This window comes from Perca fluviatilis, chromosome 8, assembly GCF_010015445.1.
Source record: "Perca fluviatilis chromosome 8, GENO_Pfluv_1.0, whole genome shotgun sequence".
In the NCBI taxonomy this organism is placed as follows: domain Eukaryota; kingdom Metazoa; phylum Chordata; class Actinopteri; order Perciformes; family Percidae; genus Perca; species Perca fluviatilis.
Genome location: NC_053119.1, coordinates 37,850,232 through 37,869,105, shown reverse-complemented (window position 1 = coordinate 37,869,105; position 18,874 = coordinate 37,850,232). Strand labels below are relative to the sequence as shown.

Below are 18,874 nucleotides of genomic sequence, written 5' to 3'. Positions count from 1 at the left end.
CATGTGTGTATGTGTGAGAGTGTTGTAGTGCGAGAAGGTTCTTACAGTATGTGCAGATAGAAACAAAAGAGCAAGCAAGAGTGACAGGCAGAGATTGAAAGCGGTGGGGGCGATATAGCGGGAAAAAGGCGGGAGAAGGAGGAGAGAGCAGGAATAAGAGCGTTCCATTAAAAGGATGCATAGAAATTCTGCAAAGACAGCATTACTAAATCAATACTGCGCACATGCATAAGTGAATGGAACAAGGATAAATGAGATACTGGAAAGCTTTTACATTTCTATTACTTTGGAATAACCTGGCATTTTGGCGGAGCCAGGCTATACATTTAGAAAGTTTATTACCCTTGGCTTGAAGCTATCTTCCCACCGACACAACTCTATTTATCATGTGTGGCTTTTATAAACCACTGATACACACCGGGCCCTATCATGCCCCCGGCCCAGCGCAAAGCACGACGCCAGTGTCTCTGCTAGTTTAAGACCGGCGCAGTTGTCAATCTCCCGTACAGCGCCCGCGCCGTTTAAATAGCAAATGCACCTGCGCCCATCTGTGCGCCCATGGGCGTGCTGGTCTTACAGGGAGGTGTGTTCAGGTGCACTCTGGGCATATTGCTATGTTGAGGCAGCGGGAAGTGATCACGCCGTTGACCAACAAAAACCTGGTCCAAAGTCAATATATTTAACAGCAAATTAGTCAAATGTGCCTAGGCTTATGCACAGCACGTGCACACTATGCTTGTTACACTCACAGGGAAGCGCAGCACCACACACACATGCAAAATATTACAAATAAAAATATTAACGTGCAAATCCTCCATCATAATAGCAATGCTCCAAGGTCCAAATGTGCCTGGCTTTTAAAGGGAATGGAAGATGACACTCTGATTGGTTTATTCCATTGTTACGCCCAAAACACACCTATGAATTAATGAAGACACTAAGGGCCCTATTTTAACGATCTGAAACGCAAGTATCAAACGTGAAACGCAAGTAGCTTTGTGGGCGGATCTCTGGCGCTGTTGCTATGATACCGGCGGGATAAATGACTTTTGCGCCCGACGCAAATCTAAAATGGGTTGGTCTGAAGTAGTAGGTGTTTGGGGTTAAGTATGAAAATAACCAATCAAGCGCGTCATCTCACATTCCTTAGCTAAAGAGCGCGCTTGTTCCATGGCGGATTGCTATTATAACGCGAATTTGCTCCACGCAGCGGAGCTGTCCAAAATGCGGAAAGTAATAAATGCCCGTTTTGCCGGGGGTGGCTGCTGTTGACGCGCCCTTTCGCGTCCGCCTTCATCAAGTCTGCAGAGGATTGCTGCAGCCATGGTAGCCGTTAACGCCCCAAAGCGCGCTGTGCCCCTTCCTCCTCCCCCACTCTCCATCTCCCACCCACTGCACGCGCACGCCTTACCACGCGCCATGGCGCTCCGACCAGAAACCGCCGGAGCGCAATCCCCACCGTCTCCATCAGTCAACATCACGTCTCCTTAAGTCCTCTAATATTTCCTCATTTATGTCATCAACACATCCATCATTCATGGAAATGTGTAAAACACAACAAGCCACAAAGAATGCTGTGACTTTTTGAGGACTGTACTGTAAAGTGCCTGCTGACCTATCCAAACACCTGAAGCGCATTTTCAGTAATATTTTTCTTTGTAATTATGTATGATTTGCAAAATTGGGAATTGCTGCGTCCGTTTAGATGAGGGAAGCAAGGTGTATGCGCGTTGTGCACATGCTACATTATGGCCAAGCATGCGTCGGTGTACAAAGGCAATTGCGCTGAGTGCAAGATAGGGCCCTATGTACAACCCTTTTGAACCATGCGCCCGGCGCACGGACCCTTTTTCCCGCCGTCAAACTAGCAAAAGTGGATTTGGACACGCCCTAAACACACCTGCGCCATGCGCTTCACACCGTGTGCTTAGATCGTTAAAATAGGGCCCACCATGTGGTTCTCTAAAACGGCTACTCAACTTGAATGAGGCCAGCACCAGTGACTCAGTAGAAAAGTCTCATTACGAGTATGATTTCGATTTCAATTAGAATTGAACCAAGACTTAGTGACAGTGGTCCAGCAACCTGAACCCAAAACAACAGGTGTATTATACTATAACTGAAGTAGTGCACTTTATAGTGTGTTTGCCATTTTGTAGTGGTGGTCAAATTCTCAGCGGTTCATTTTTATTCCACTACAGAATACCCACAATGCACAACTAATTTGAGTGTACATACCATAGACTGTATATAATGGACCAACAGAGCCCGTTGCTCTGGACGGAGACCAGTGAAGGCTATTAGAAGCACTTTTCCGGTGATCTCTTATTTTACTGCGCAGCCTCCAACTGAGAGAGACAACGTAAATGTGACGTGAGCAACGTGTCTGAAAGTGTGAAGTCTTCTGGTAGCTGTGCCAAGAGAAATCTCAATCATTCCCAATCTTGCAGAGACAGAGAGCGTAGGTATATGTAAGGAGATAACATAGGCACAGGCTAATTATTGCTAACTAAAATGCTAGTTAACATTAGTAATTAAACCTAAACAGCTCATGTAAGTCGAAACTGCCTGCGCGAGCTTCTCCTGTACTATACGGTAATTCCTCTACTATGTGCACAATCGTTAGCCTATTTTTACAAAAGCGTCTGCCGCGGAGCCAAACGTGAACAAGGTAATGGAGCCTTTTATACATTGTCGTGTTTCTTTAGAACTAAACAATGGACAAATAGGGTCCTATCTTGCACTCAGTGCAATTGCCTTTGTACACCGACGCGTATCATTCCTATTTTGCACCCGGCGGCTGTCCGCCCTCCACAGACGCCGCGTCGGTAAATTAGGAATGAATTTGGCCCCGGGGTTCAGCCAGAGGAGGCGTGTTCAGGCGCAAACGTTACTTTGTGCTATTCTGCAGTTTCAGAAAACAATTCCACCACTGACCAGGAAAAACCTGGTCTAAAGTCCGCTGGCGGTCTAAAGTCAGTAGCGCCTTATTCAGATGCTATTTTAGGGCGGCATGGTTGGCCATAATGTAGCGTGTAATGCACTGCGCGCATACACTTCTCTCATCTACAGCAGTTCCCATTTTTGAAAACCATACATAATTACAAAGGAAAATATTACTGAAAATGCGCTTCCGTATGTTTGGATAGGTCAGGAGGCACTTACAGTCCTCAAAAAGTCGCAGCATTCTTTGTGGCTTGTTGTGTTTTACACATTTCCATGAATCATGGATGTGTTGATGACATAAATGAGGAAATATTAGAGGACTTAAGGAGACGTGATGTTGAACTACGGTGGGATTGGACACTCCTCGCGGAATCTGGTCCGGGAGTAATGCGCGCGATGTGCTCCTGATGGAGCGGGTGGACGGAGATGGAGTGGGGGGAAGGAGAGGGGCACAACAGGTGCAGGTGGTGCGTTTGGGCGGCCGCTCCATTGCTGCAGCAATCCTCTCCAGACTTGAGGAGATGCCGCCAGTGGCGCCGCCACATTGCCACCCGGCCAAGACGGGCATTTATTACTTTTCGCATCTCGCCGGCAGCTCCGCTGGCGTCAGGCAAATCCGCCGTCATAATAGCAATCCGCCATGGAACAACGCGCCCTGCTCTTAAAGGGAATGTGAGATGACGCTCTGATTGGTTTATTGCACGTTACGCCCAAACCACACCTAACTACTTCAGACCAACCCATTTTAGATTTGGCGTGGCGCAAGAGTCATTTATCCCGCCCGGTAAAATAGCAACAGCGCCCGAGATCCGCCCACAAAGCTAACGCTTGCGTTTTCGTTTCATACTTGCGTTTCAGATCGTTAAAATAGGGCCCATAGAGTCTTTAAACGCTTCAGATGTAAAGTTATTCGCTGTCAAGTGACGTCAAAATGAATGCTAGTCAATGGAATGCTAACGGGAGGTTACCTTTGTAGCATCAAATGGCGCAATAGGAGGTTCGAGTTGTGAAGCAAAGCTTACCCCCTTGGTACATACAACGTACCCTACATTTTATTCCCGTATACCACAATGCACCGCGGTGATGTTTTCTCCGGAGGAGAAGAAGAAGCAGAAGGACCCGCAAAAAACTGAAAAGGAGAAACCGACCATACTTTCCTTTATAAATCTTTCTTGTTTAAGTATTTTCCATGATTACACTTTAGTGACCTAGCTTTTGAACATTTTATTAAACTGTTGTTGGACGTATGATACGTTTTTTTATTTGTGCTTTATTGTAAATTCACAACATTGCAACTAAATCAGCACAAACGCAACATAAAAGCTTATGCCATTGCCGGGGGACATACTGTACATATAGCTCAGCAATAAAGCCAGCCACATTTAACACTACCGTCATACAACATAATGAGACCACAGAAGAGTATGATAAAACTGTTTTCATGCCTTCAGCATTGGAAGAGGATCTGATATTATCTGAATAATGGTCAAGCTCGGTTTTAAATGCAGCAAAGGAAGGTTTAGCGTTTCTAAACCTGCATTTGAGCATATGAAATTTGGCAAAAAGAAAAATAAGATTTATAATAAAATAATTGTTAACCTCCTCCTTTCTGAAATCATAAACAAGAAGTAAATTTTTATAGGTGAAGGAGAAATCAACAATTATACGTTCTTGAATGAAAGTATTTTTTTTCTTCGGTCTGTTTACATGATGCTGGGAGCGCCCGCTTCCGTCACACGAATATCCGGCGCATACCAACAGATTCTCACTCCCGTCTCGTCAAATACGGACGCTTGGTCAGGTGCCGTTGGCGTTGTTATTGACGCTAAAAGTCTCCTTTAGCGTCACGTAACGCGCTTTATCTAAACGCGCTTGGTCGGGACTATTGGCGTCCCTTTTGACGCAGTTATGTTAAGGAAAAGGTCGTGGGTGGGCTTATGTTTCCGTGACACGCGGGAAAAATAGGACGGTTAGGTTCAGGAAAAGAAGAAAGCGACTTTAGGAAACGTGACATGCGGGACACGATCCCCGGTGTCCTGGGTGAAAGTCCTGTGTTTGACCCATCCACCACCCCGACCAATGTCCCTACGCGGAATTGTGGCCTTACATACTGCTCGCTACCGTAGTCGCTCTTAAGTCATCTTCAGCTTCCGTGTAGCTGCTGCTCTCCCCGGTACGTTCTACAAACACGCTGATGGGCGCTTTTTTCGTCGCTTCAGACGCTGACAGCCACTGTCCAAACATCCATATTTTACGAGTTCGGAGTGAGAACAGGCATACTAACACAACAATGTTCAGATTTTTTAAATGTAGTGTCCGAAATCTAGTTTGGCAATTCCCTATATAGTTTGCTATTTAATAAAAACATAAAAAACTTCATAGGGAATAGTGAGTGAATGAGGGAAAGATTTCGAACACAGCTAATGTCTCTTCTATCGGCTTCGGAAGGCCTGATTCCCAGCTTGGAGGCTGGTTCAGGAGCTGCCAAGGAAAGCTAAAGAGGGGAAACATTAGGCCCACTACATCTACATTCCTGTCACCATCAGCCATCTCCTCAATGGACCGTAATGTGGGGGATGATCGTCAATCTCTCATTGGTTATGTATGATCATGGAGCTGTAAAAAAAAAACAGCTGGCATCAGCTAAAGAGGATTGATGGCTAAATAAGAGCACATTAGTTAGTGTGGGGACTCAAGTGTGAAGCGGCATACTGCGAAGCTCCTGACTTCAACATGTGCCACTGTTCACGCTGACTGAAGAGGCTGCACCTATATGAGCAAAATCGCGAGTGTGTCCTTGAATTTCTATAGAGAGGCAAAATCCCTCCACTTCCTGGAGGACCCCATGGGACCTTATTTTGGACATAATATGTACGGTAAAGACAAATAATATTTTGATACCGTTAAAATTTAGGCGTGAATTACACTTATGATGTTTGTCAATTTAACCCTAATATTGTCCTTTTCAACCAAATTGCTAAAAAATGACAAGGATGGTTTCATAGAAAGGCTCCTCGGGTATAATTAATGATACTTTCATTTAATTTTGGGTGTTTTAATCAATTTTATAGCATTTAGAGAGAAAGAAAAGAATTGGTTTCTTGACTAAACTTTGACATAAACCAGTCTGTGATTCTCTAAATATGTTCCTCTGATTTTATATATTAGTCAAAAAAATTGATATTTTCAGCTTTTTTTAAAGTAAAAAAATAGGTATAATTTCATATAAATGAGGTTTATTGGTCATGAATTCCAAAAATAAGTGTACAACTAATAAGTTGGTGTTAGTGGTGGAAAAAAAGTGCAGAAAGACGAAACAAAACCTGAAAAAAGCGACAGAAATGTCAAAAAAGCGCCAAAAACGTTGAAAAACACGGTCCTAAAAAAGGGTTATGTTTCGATTTTTACCCAGTAGGACAACGCAAGGGTTAAAAGATAATTTTGCAAGTGCAGGAAGTCACAGTTTTGTCGTATTACCGCTTAGTTTTGTGTGAAACTGCTCAGTGAACTACATATCTTGTATTACACAAGTCACGTCACCTTGCTTGATGCTAGGCTTGCTCGCCAGCTAGCTAGCTTAGCTATGTTCCACTACACATGTATCAATATCTTACCTGATGTGACTTATCCAGCGCCGCTTCTCTATATAGATGAGAGACGGATGCTGACAGCAAAGACCGCTAAGACAAATCTCCTCAAATGTGGCTGCAACTAATTCTTTTCATTCTTTTCTTTTCAATGTCCTCCTCGTCATAGTACACACAGCTATCTCAGACAAAACCAGCGTTAGCCTCGGTCTGAAGCATGTGTGAGGTGCACATTCTTCATTCATAAATACCAGTTCATGTGCAGGAAAAGGCATTCGCATAGTTTGAAGAAACAAGGAGAGACTTCTTAAACTCATCTTGATGTGCAAATGCTGCAAAGCTGTGACTGAGACTTCTACACGTGACGTGAGAGTTGGTCATTTGTTAATTACCAATACATTTATTTGGGAGATAAACAGCTGTTTTTAATTTATTCATTACACTGATGCCGGCTAAGCGCACACACGCACACATTCCACTCAGTGAGCAGTATCTGACGTGTTGCATCTTGGGACAGACAAAGTGAGACATTCTGCAGTGAGAGCAGCGTGTCATGTTTGTCGCAAACAGCGAACGTGATTAATGGCTTTATTACCGACCGCCACAAAACACACATCGCCCACAGCTGACAACACACGTGCACAAAGTGGGAGAGGAGAGCGATACAGCACACACACACGCACGCTTCTCAGCTCTCTCACACACAAATATTGACTCTCTGGGCCTTTCTCACAAATTATGATACTGACAGAAGCCAAAGAGCTGGAGACAGAGAAGCTGGCACTTTTTACTTCTTATTCACAACTCCCTCTTCACTCCTGGTGCCCCTTTACTTCAACACCACATTAAACCTGAGTAACTGCAGGCACTGGCGGCTGACAGAGGGAGACTGGAGTCAGGCGAGGCTTAGAGGCTGCCCTTTATCAGCAACATAAAAGCCCTCTCATTTCCTTTTGAATGAAGCCAAAGCGGTGAAGTATAAAGACGCTGACAGCAGCAACAATGAAAGGAGTGGTATTTCAAAACTACTGTAAACTTTTCAGAGTTTAACGCCTTCCCGCTGAGCCTCTTCCATTTTCATCTCTTGATTTTTAATTCAGCTTCCCCTCCCTCTCTCGCGCTTATCGGCAGCACATACACACTCAGACACCAAAAACACTCTCTCTTGTCCTCTTACCAAGCAATCCAATCTATTTTCATACAGAAAGCAACACACCCACATCCGCTCCTGTAGCTCCCGCTCCCTCGCTCTCGCTCGATCCCATCCTCTCTCTTATACAGCCTTGAATGTTAACCTGCATTATCAAACTGCCCGGAAGAGTATAATGAAGAGAGAAAGCTATGCATCATTCATGGAGTCATCTCTTTTATTTGTCCTCCAATATCATGCATCATTCCCGGCTTTTTTTTCCTTCCTCTCGCTCTCGTTTTTATTGTTTGTTTTACCCATCTTGAGTTCAAATCAACCAACGCAGGACAGTATCCCTACACATAAAACACGGTTCTATAACCGTTTCTTCCCCGCCACAGTCAGTCTGATGGCAAATATATAAATATATAAAACACTGAACAATTCACTGTGATTAAATGTGCAATAATCCTCACTCTACTTAACTCTACTGTGAAATACTACTGTGCAATATTTGCAATTGTCATGCTTCGTTACAAATGCAATACCCCCATAGTTGTATCCTCCAGTTACAGTATTCATAATGTATTATATTTTTGTACTCTTTTGTATAGTATCTAAGTTTTTTTCGTCTTATTTTATTTAAATTTAGTTACCTTTATTAATCTTTTTCTGTTTTAATCGGTGTGCTTTTCTTTGCCCTTAAAGCTACAGGCGTAGTTTCTGTTTCCCCCATGAGGAATTCTAAGTAATGACAACAAAACTGTTGGCTCGTCCACATGATACAAGCCTTCGGGGACTGGGCACTGAAATCTTGAATCTCTTGAATTTTGAATAAATCAGAGAATTAAAGAAGGTCAATTCTGATTGGCTGTTCATCATCTCCAATTAGATCACCAGTAGCAGGAAACACAAATCTACGGGGAACAGTCTTTGACATAACACCTTTTGGAAGCATATTGAAAAGAGAACTATCTACAGCAGTGATTCCCCAAACAGGGGTACTTCTGCTATTAACAGGGGTATTTGGAAAGATTGTGGAGCAGCTCAACTAATCAAACCAAATATTTTAATTATGATTTAGTTAAAACAATATATCAGCTGAAACACCTAAAAAACGATGTGTAAATAGATAGCTACAAGTTTTACTATTAACTTGTATTCTGTTTATCTGTATGTCATTAGCTATCTGTTGCTAACGCTAGCTAATTTATGTCAAAAAGCAGCAGCTAACTACTGCCAAGATATGGTTTCATTTTATATACATTGAAAAATAAATAAGGATATGCTACCATGCACGGTGCAAACACATTACAACACTTCATGATTCTCACAACACCTAACGTTAGTTGGTCCCCAGTGAACACGCACGCGCACACACATGCACGCACGTGCGCACACACACACACACACACACACACACACACACACACACACACACCTCCTCTGTGGCTGTCACCTCAGCACAGGACAGGTGGCCTGGCCTTTTCCAAACAGCATCCTCCTGTCTGGTGTGTGTCGAGGTCTGGGCCGCACTTCAAAGACACCAGAGACTCCGGAGTGCCAGGAGGAGGCGAGACACTTCTTCTTCACAGAGACTCTTTGTTTACACAAAGCCCGTACACGATCAAACAATTCAATTACTAAAATGGGCAAGGAAGCAGCCGCGAGGATGTCAATACCTGTGTATGGAGTTACTCAGGGAAGATGTGAAATTGCTCGGGCGGGATAAGTCAATCAATTTGTGCGTGCGTGTGTGTATGTGTGCGGGTGTGTGTGCGTGCGTGCCTGCGTGTGTGTGTCTGTTCAGGTGAAAGTCAGCAGTTGTGACACCCTTAGCAGGTCTATCTGGGGTGTAGCATTGTCAAGACTGCCTCAGCGCTGTTAGGGCTTAAAAGCACTCTTGCACGAGCCGCACAGAGGAGGGAGAGGATGATTAGGGATGGATGGAGGGTGAGTGAGTCAGAAAGACAGGGAGAGTAGCTTTGTGTCAGTCAAGTAGTACGGAGGCTAAACTCAGGCCCAGCAGAGAACGCACAGTACGGAGCAGTGAGCAGAGACAAGGATAGACGCTGACAGATAGAGAGCTTTGAGATATGCTGACTCAGCATTGTCAGTCTGCGAGCAGAACGACTCAGCTCGATGTATTTTAAGATGTGTGAAAGTTGCTGCTTGACATCTCTTGCGGACTGTCTGTTGGGTGCTCGGCTCACTGGTCTAATCTGGGGATAGGTGCAGATTTTTGTCAGACATGCAGGATGTAATGGACTTTCAGATTACTATAATGGCTAAGAACCCTTTATATATTTTTTATAGATTGTTCACAGATTAGGCTGGCAATGCAAAGGACTAGGGGTGGGTAAAAAAAATTTTTTTGCGACGATCTTTCAAATCGATTCCTTTCCCTAGAATTGATTTTTTGTAACAATAATTCACCTAAATATTTTCTCTTTATAAGGCAATGCTGACGGCGACTACATCATATATCCGTTTCCAGTAAAACAGAAAGCAGAAAATACATGTCTTTACAAATGAAATAAATGTCAGACTGACTAACATTTGATGTGCATTCTTTTTAGAAAATATATATTGTCTCTAGAAGTGTATTATTCAACTTTTGTTTTTGTTAAAGAAGGAAAAGAAAATCGCAATACTCAATACTATCGGCACCCATGTATCATGAAAGAATCGAATGTGGACAAAGGCGTAGCCCTACAAGGGACTGAGTTCATTTTTTTTTTGCCTTTTCAGCTCATGAACACAGCTCTGCAGAGTACTGACAGCAGAAACGTCCTCTAATACCGTCTTGACAAACTTTAATAGGGACACCACATGCACTCCGCAATCATTAGGCTGGACAAGCGTTCTAAACTTTTTCTCTTCCTCTGGAAACCAAAGAAACTGGGTCTTGTCTGTGCAGCATAGTGTTAATTTCGTCAGACGAGACTAAATACCCTTTTCCTATCTAGTAGATGTTCAGCAATTCACTGGTGAAATAAGTTATTGTTATAAGTTATTATGACATAATACATAAATCATTTAATTTTGACCATATGGGCCAGACACACTGACCAGATGGCCGACCATCGGCAGAAAAGGCAGTTGGACTGATCGGTCTCCCCGAGTTGGTAAAAAATATTGCCTCAGAACACACTGAAGAGACGTAATTTGTCTCCATAACAGCAGGCGGCGCTGACCTGTATTGTCGGCCAAAAATGAAAACCGGCAGCTGATTGGACGAACGCGTCACGTGGGTTTGTTTTCTCCGGAAATTCAAAGCCAGACTGTCATGGCGGCTCGTTCAGAATCCGATCTCATATTGTACTAAAATAGTTCACCGAAACGTGTTTCTGAAAACATTTTAAGCAAGAAATAGGCCGTGCAGTTGCTGAATCTGTCTTCATTTCAGCTCGACAAAGTTCAGTTTAAAGAGACTCTAGGCACGCTCATTCCGCCACCCCGTTTCCGGGCTAGCGCTCTACCAATCAGATGGGTCATTTGAGTCCAACTGCCGGCAGTGCCTGCCCCGCCGATTATACACGTCAAATCGGCCAAAACAAAGGACGACGGCCCCTCGGACGGACTCGAGTCACTGACCTCGCCAGACTGTCCGACGGCCGATTATCGGCTCGGTGTGTCTCGGGCTTTAGTCGACGAAAACTTGACTAACAAAAAAAGATATGTAAATGACTAATTATGACTAAAACTAACAAGGACATTCGGCACAAGACTAAGACTACATTAAAAATAGGTGACATAATGAACACTAGTGCAGCACAATCATAACTTGGTTTCCACAGTAGAACCAGTCTGAGTGAAGACAGATAGGAAAGGGTCCACCGCTCTCTGTGTCTCCCTCTCTCTCTGTCAGCTCTCTGAATAATACAAAAGCTTCTAAAATAATGTCCAGTCATTAAATTACTGTGGGAATGTAGCACACCAAAGCACACACAAGACTAAATTGCCTTCCCAATGGATTTAGTCTCTTGAGCTACTTCATATTTAACTTCATTACACAACTGCCTTCTCTGGTGAACCATTTGGAATATTTACCATATGAGTAATGCTGACTGAGCTTTTCAACTTGATCACAAAATCATCAAAACACTCTATTTCAGCAATTATTTATGAAATTCCGCAGGGCATAGAACAATACACACACTGGCCAGGCGAGGACTGTCTCATTATAATCCAAGAAAAGGTCCGGATTTTTCTTTGCATCTAACACTCCTCTACATCATCCGTTCTATTTCACTACCCCCTCCCTCCCGCCAAGCTGTTTAGATGCTTCCCAGTGGAGAGGAATTTGTAGAGGGGATGCTGCAGAATGTCAGACTGGCACCCGCACTGTGTGGGGAGAGCGGATGGCTCAAGACCAGCCATGCGTTACAGGGGTTATTTGTGTCAACAAAGACTGCTATTCCTGTCCAAATTTGTCTGTCTGGCTGCAAACTTTTCCAGTCAACAGCTACTGTACAGTATGTCTTTAATCACACAAATAGGGAACATCTGACCCATAGCAATGGGCTCCTTAATTTGCCTCTTCAGCTGCCAAAAGATAAGCTCCAAGTAAACATGTTCTCATTTAGAGTAGTCGAAGCAAAGGGAAAATAAATCACAAAGTTATTAATGGCCCATTTGCCAAACAACAAAATAAATGAAAATGTGCAAGACTGTGATAAGCAACGAGAAGTGCAATGATGAAGTGAAAGACAACGCAGTCAAGGTCATTATCACAGGGGCATGCTGGATTAAGATTATGCTGTATACTTTCGGCTAAGGCTTGTGTGCATTTTGCCATTTTGCTGAGACATAAAAAATTCTAGTCTCATCTTGAAGATGTACACACACTACTGCACAACTATGCATGAATCCACACAAAAAAACACACACATAGAAATCACAATGTCCAATGCAATTACTGTGACTCTTTGATTTCCAATAGCCTCTGTGTGTCTGTTTGCCACAGGGGGATGGGGCGTACGGCAACAGGCTGAACACCACATTAGGCATTTGAGTTTTGATTTGTTTCTGTTGCATTATCTTCTTAGCTTACATATTTAATCCAGTTTTGGATTTGTTGCTTCACTGACCCAGTCATCCTAAGTACATCCTCTATTTTTATCTGCTATGTGCGGTAAATAATCAAAATAAATGGAGGTGTAACAGAGGGCCGCGTTTCTTTTCTACCTGACAGCATTGCAGTGGTCTCTCCAAGTTGTGTTTTGTCACATTCGTCAAAACTAAAAAAAAGCCTGTCTGCATCTTCTAATCCATATCTATGAGAGAGGACTGGCACATCCATTTGCATAATATTTTGTGTATTACAAAAGTCATTCATGCATTAACATCCAAGTAATACATTCACAAGTCCCCAGTTTACAGTTGTTTGCTTGAATGCCTAACGGTGAGGCACTGTGTGCATTTTAATAGAGGTTTCTTACTGGCAATTAAAAAGAATGAGCTATAGCCTGCATGGTTGAAAGCTAAGATGAATGTGCTAGTCACAGTTAGTTTAGCACAATTACAGGAAATTTATGAGATCAAGAGCAGTTCTTCGCAAAGAGGGAAATATACGTCCGCCAGCACACCAACTTTTCCCAAATTTTTAAAGGGGTGATAGAATGATTATATAGGGTATTTCACACTGTTCCTTATGGTCTCCTAATGGGGTATGTAACATTAGTTGGGCTGAAAATGGCCTGGTTGATATTTTATTGGCCCTTATGCATGCCTGTGTTTTGGCCCTATTTGTAACAAGAGCTTTTCTTCCAAATATGGTATGGTCATGAATATTTAGATGAGCTGCGCGCTGATTGGTTGAGCGAATCGCCATACACACGCATTAGAGGTCGCGTGCTGATTGGTTGAGCGAATCACCAATACACACAAATTAGAAACGCAACAGAATCTCATATTCCAGACACTGCAATGTTTCCTTACCAAATTCACTTCTGAGACTTTTTTATGCAAGAAATCAACTATGTAAAGCTCAAATATGGGCCGTTTTACGAAAATGGATGGCTAATTGCAAATTTGGTAAAACTGTGTGTTGGAGTTCAGCTGCCTGTGTTGCTGCCTCGCCGCCCGGCCTGCCTTCCTCCACAGACCCCGGCCTGCTGTCAGCTCGATTGAGCTCCGGCATGGCTGCTGCAGCCCACAGCACCTCATACCCGCGCAAAGTCACCGTTTGGGCTAATGGACTAGCTACCAAACACCGCTGCCCTGACAGAGCTCCAGGGCCTGCATCTCCTCTCTTCCTGCTAGCTAAATGGCCCGTGTGTGAAAGCGGTCAGCGAGCTTGTTACACCAGCAATCTCTTACCACATGTTACACACATGTCACGCCACTTAGCTATACAATATATACCTAAATGTTTTATAAAGCTAACAGCGGTGTCCGATTTCAAGTTAATGAATATTTGTGAGCTGTAAGGGTTTCGTTAGCTGCGACTGTCCCTTCAATCCTATGTGTACATATTGCGGCTAGTTAGCTTCATTTTTGGTCGTAATTCGAGTATATTTACAGTTTGAATTTTGAATTTCAAAACTCACAAAAAAGTGTGAAATAACTGAAAACATGTCTTATATTTTAGATTCTTCAAAGTAGCCACCCTTTGCTTTTTTATTAATAAGGGAAAAACTACTAATTAACCCTGACAAAGCACACCTGTGAAGTGAAAACCATTTCAGGTGACTACCTCATGAAGCTCATTGAGAGAACACCAAGGGTTTGCAGCGCTATCAAAAAAAGCAAAGGGTGGCTACTTTGAAGAATCTAAAATATAAGACATGTTTTCAGTTATTTCACACTTTTTTGTTAAGTACATAATTCCATATGTGTTCATTCATAGTTTTGATGCCTTCAGTGAGAATCTACAATGTAAATCATGAAGTCATGAAAATAAAGAAACACATTGAATGAGAAGGTGTGTCCAAACTTTTGGCCTGTACTGTATATATATATATTTTTTTTTTCTTTTTTTCTCATTTTAATGCTCTTATCAACATAGAAAGGTGGATCGGCTTGCTTTGTGCAAATGTTTTTTTATTGAAAACAACATTGGTATATACTGTAGTGTTCAATTTGACACTAACATTCTCACTTGGACCCATTTAGCTATGGCTGCAGTAAGTTTGTTCTTCGTTGTGGTATCCATGTGCTTCTGTCTGAAGTCATCCATTGTCGCCTGGCTTTGACGAGGAGGCGGAGAATTTGCATCAGCTGTGTGCTCGGCCATCAAGTGGTATTTCAGACTGGACGTGCTGCGATGATAACTCAGTTCACAACGACAAAACACACAGATCACTTTGGTCTTGTCAATGGAACCATTTGGCAACTTTTTAAAAGTAAACTTTCAGAATGTTTTTGGCATCCATTTCGGCGTCTTGCGCTCGCCATCCACTCAAAGCGTAACGTTAGCCTACTACTCTTTGGCCGGCTCGCGAGCCCAAACAAGTGTGTGCGGCGTCCTGTTGTTTTGTTTCCGGTCTAGCTAGATCCGGTGTGGTGTTGTAGTTTTTCTAACATTACTAGTTGTTGCAACAGCATGTAAAAAAAACTACAAAGTTTGCTAGGCCAAAAAAGAACGTTAATCGTGCGATAAAAACTGTTAATAATGCGTTTAACTGACAGCACTAATATATATATATATATATATATATATATATAAACATACTGTGAATTAACTGTATAGCTCCTATAGATTTGTGCTCATTTGATTTTGTCTCATTTATCTATTTAGTAGTCTTCTGTTAAGTTTCTCATCACTTCTTCTTTACTGCACTTTTTGACAGCTAATTAAAAAGAAACAATGAAGAAAGAGAGAACGATGACATCATATGAAACTATGATCTGTGTGAGAAATGTCTTTTAGTCTGGTCTGATTGCCTTCTAGCGAATAATAATCTTTTGTCAAGAACACTTTTTCCTCCCAGTTTCTGCTGCAGTAGCACTTGTGAAAGTAGGCAGCTTTGACCTTGCTAGTGAACCATGACTGTATTTTCCACGACTGATTGCTTCCTGACTGAGTGGATGTGTATGTTCTTTCTAGCCTCTGGACCCAGACAAGGCTTTACTAATGAGCTCTATTGGTATTAACAACCCACAACAACTATTATGTGACCGCTTGACCTCTGCTATGTACTAATGGATTCCACATTTGTATCTATCCGTTTACAGCCCGACCATTATTGTGTGCACACACACACAGCTCTTTTGCCTTTTGTCAAGAGGGAGTCATTTATACATGTTTTAACATAATTTATTCATGACTAACGTAGGCTATAGGCCACTTGGAAGTTGGAAAAAAGAAATAAAATAAGTCCTCCAGAGGCCAGCCTCCGTTTCACCTCCTCAGCATCCATTTTTGCGCTAATCGAAATGCATCACCTGACCGCTCATTTACCACGCAACCCGGAGCGCAAGCGCAAGCCCGATGTCCAGCCCGAGCCCGTGTAAAATGATAGAAAAATTAAAGTGACAGGCTCTAATCTGCTCTATAAAAGAATAACTCTGGGATCCAAAATAGCTCCATACCAGAGTCAGAATATACACTCCTTCACTGATGGGGACTCAACAACCTTAACATTACATACATGACAGGAGCCAGTTCAGTGTGATACTCCTGTTAATAGATTGAGACAGACAGAAAAGGTCCATTCAAACATTTTCTGTAAGCATGTGCTGTTAAAGATGTTCAGCTTCACAACAGGAAGATTGATGGCCCACTCTTTTGCTTGTTTGTGTGTATCCTGACATGTGTGTACTATACATTTTATCAGAAGAGTCGGCACATGACGTCTCCATACCCAACACCATTTGTTTCATCTTCAGTTCAGGTCCATTGACAGTTCTGGCATACTGTCAAACCCATACATCCACCACCACCATCCAATTTACCTTTTAACAGTCATTCTTGCTCTAGTGCCTCCGTCCACTTTCGTCCCTAAAAGTCATTGGCAGGCGCCTGCAGCTCTGAGATAAATTAGGGAGTCAGTGAGCCTTCAGTATGAACCTCCTTAAAATAAACTTCCATCCACTCAGGTTTAAGGCTCAGCTTTCTGTCATGACTGGGCTGTCTGTATGTATGCATGTAGATGTGTTTGCTTGTATGTTGTTTCAGGGGGCTTGTATAAGGTTGGACATAATTCCAAAAGGATTGTTTATTGAATTTGAGTGGAATACCACTATGACTATATGACACTTACTTCTAATTCAAAATTGACTAAACGAGTTCCAAAAAGAAGATCCAATCTGAAAGCGACCCAAGGACAGTTAGAACCAGTCCGAAACATAACAGACAATCACTAGACCCAAAATGCAGACGCAAAAAGGCAACAAATGGAAACACTGGAAGCATGATGCTCTACCTTACTGATGAGCAGCTGTGGTCTCAAAGAGTACATGCCATTTTCCCCTGCACTTCGTACTTCATACTCACCATCTCGCCACAGTTTTCTCCTGCGATTATAAAAATGCACCACATGATACAGAGTCTGCTTGCATCCACTCAAGTATTAGACTTATTGCTTGACATACCTAAAGGTACACGGGTCCACTGGCAGCGTCATGTCCACGCTTCTCTTTCATTGTCTATGTATGTGTCGCGGCGACTTTGGAGAGACGGGGCGTCGAGTTGCCCGCTCCTCATTTGCATAAATTTGAAGTCCAGGCTACTTAATGCAAATCAGGGGTGTCTAACTCGACTCCCCGCCTCTCGAAAACTCCCGAAAATCTTTTAAACTGACTGTTGCCGATCTAAAATGAAGAAGGATATAGCAAATGCAAAGACTACTTCTCGCATAAAATGTTTTAGAAACAATTTTCGGTGAACTATTTTCGTAAAATAAGGCAGAAAATAGGCAAAGGTGTTGGCCTGTTTCAAAATTCGGGAGCAGACAGCCCGCGAGTGAAGAGTACATCCAATCAGGCTGTTTTCTTTGCTTGTCAGTGGTCACTGAAGAGAAATTGATAACTGCTTGTTGCAAGCCCATCAAGCATCCAATGCTGGGAAGCGGGGCAATCCCTCCCGTCAAAAAAACGCCACTGTGGACACGTACAGAAAGACACTCGACAACACAGCGGAAACCTTTGGAACACGATTACATCAAATATAATGTAGACCCAGCCTTGACTCAGGTCCTGGTCCAGTTACTAGGAACAGACAGGACCAGAGAAGACCTCTACTCTTTAGTTCTCTCTTGCAGTCCTTTTTATAGCTCTCTTTTCATTCACCCCTCCTCCCTTTCTCCTTCCACTACTTTTCTTCTCCTGCATCTATCCAGTACTGTAAATCCGAGATAAAAAAAAGCCCTTCATTGCCGTTGTCCTTCAGTTGTCCTGATAGCACCTCTATATATCTTGCCGCGCATGCCAGCTAAATCCCTAAATGTCTCAAATCACTTCAAGATCACACAAGATTGGTTGTGTCTGCAGGTGGTGTGGCCTTAAGAAACCCCAGTGTTCTCTTTTTCAAGTTCATTGTCTACAACAAAATCAAAGTTTGACATTTCAAAGGAAGTTCTGTTTTTCCGTTTCATGCGTTTTTCAAAGGTTTTCCAGCGTGACGAGTGAGCCAATATGTTTTCACATTATGGTTGTTAGTTGATGGGCTGTTATCTACTAAATGGCAAACACTGAGACTATTTTCAGTTACCCCAAATCATTCATTTTTAAAAGTTCTTTATTAGGAATTATTTTGGTCTCAGAAACCATCAAGAAGCTGAGAGACTGATCTGACATTTTCACCAGCGCTAGAATAACGGCTGAAGGAACATCAGGAGATTCAGAGGAGGCAAAGCATCCCAAGCCTCACTTTTATTAGAGCTTTCAAACCAGCGTTGGCAGCTCGCACTGTCAGAGTCGGGTTGTGAACGCCCGTTTGATAGCAGAACATCAGAGCACCGACGCTGAGCTGACAGTGAGCAGAAGAGTCCATCTTTTTAGGCTGTGTTTATAATTGTAACTACAAAGAATGCAGGGACACATTTTTATTATTCTGGCTCTATTTCAGCAGGTAGGATTGGAAACAAAACAATAACTTTGGAGATTAAAGTGCTGGCTTTCAGCTTTAAGGGTGTTTGATATTGATATCCATATTGGGCTAACAATGTTGGACTCGTATGTTGTTGTTTTTTTGTCCTGCAATTTTAATTTAATGCAGCAGGACAATGAGATGTGTCTGTGTGCCAGGGAGTCATACATCAAAATG

At 42.7% G+C, this 18,874-nt stretch overlaps 1 protein-coding gene across 5 annotated transcripts in view; it reads right to left on the bottom strand.

Annotated features, from left to right (window-relative positions):
• Nucleotides 1–18,874, bottom strand: part of si:dkey-246g23.2 (solute carrier family 66 member 2) — a 91,504-nt gene that overhangs the window by 38,052 nt on the left and 34,578 nt on the right. The gene's annotated exons all lie outside the window — the stretch shown is intronic.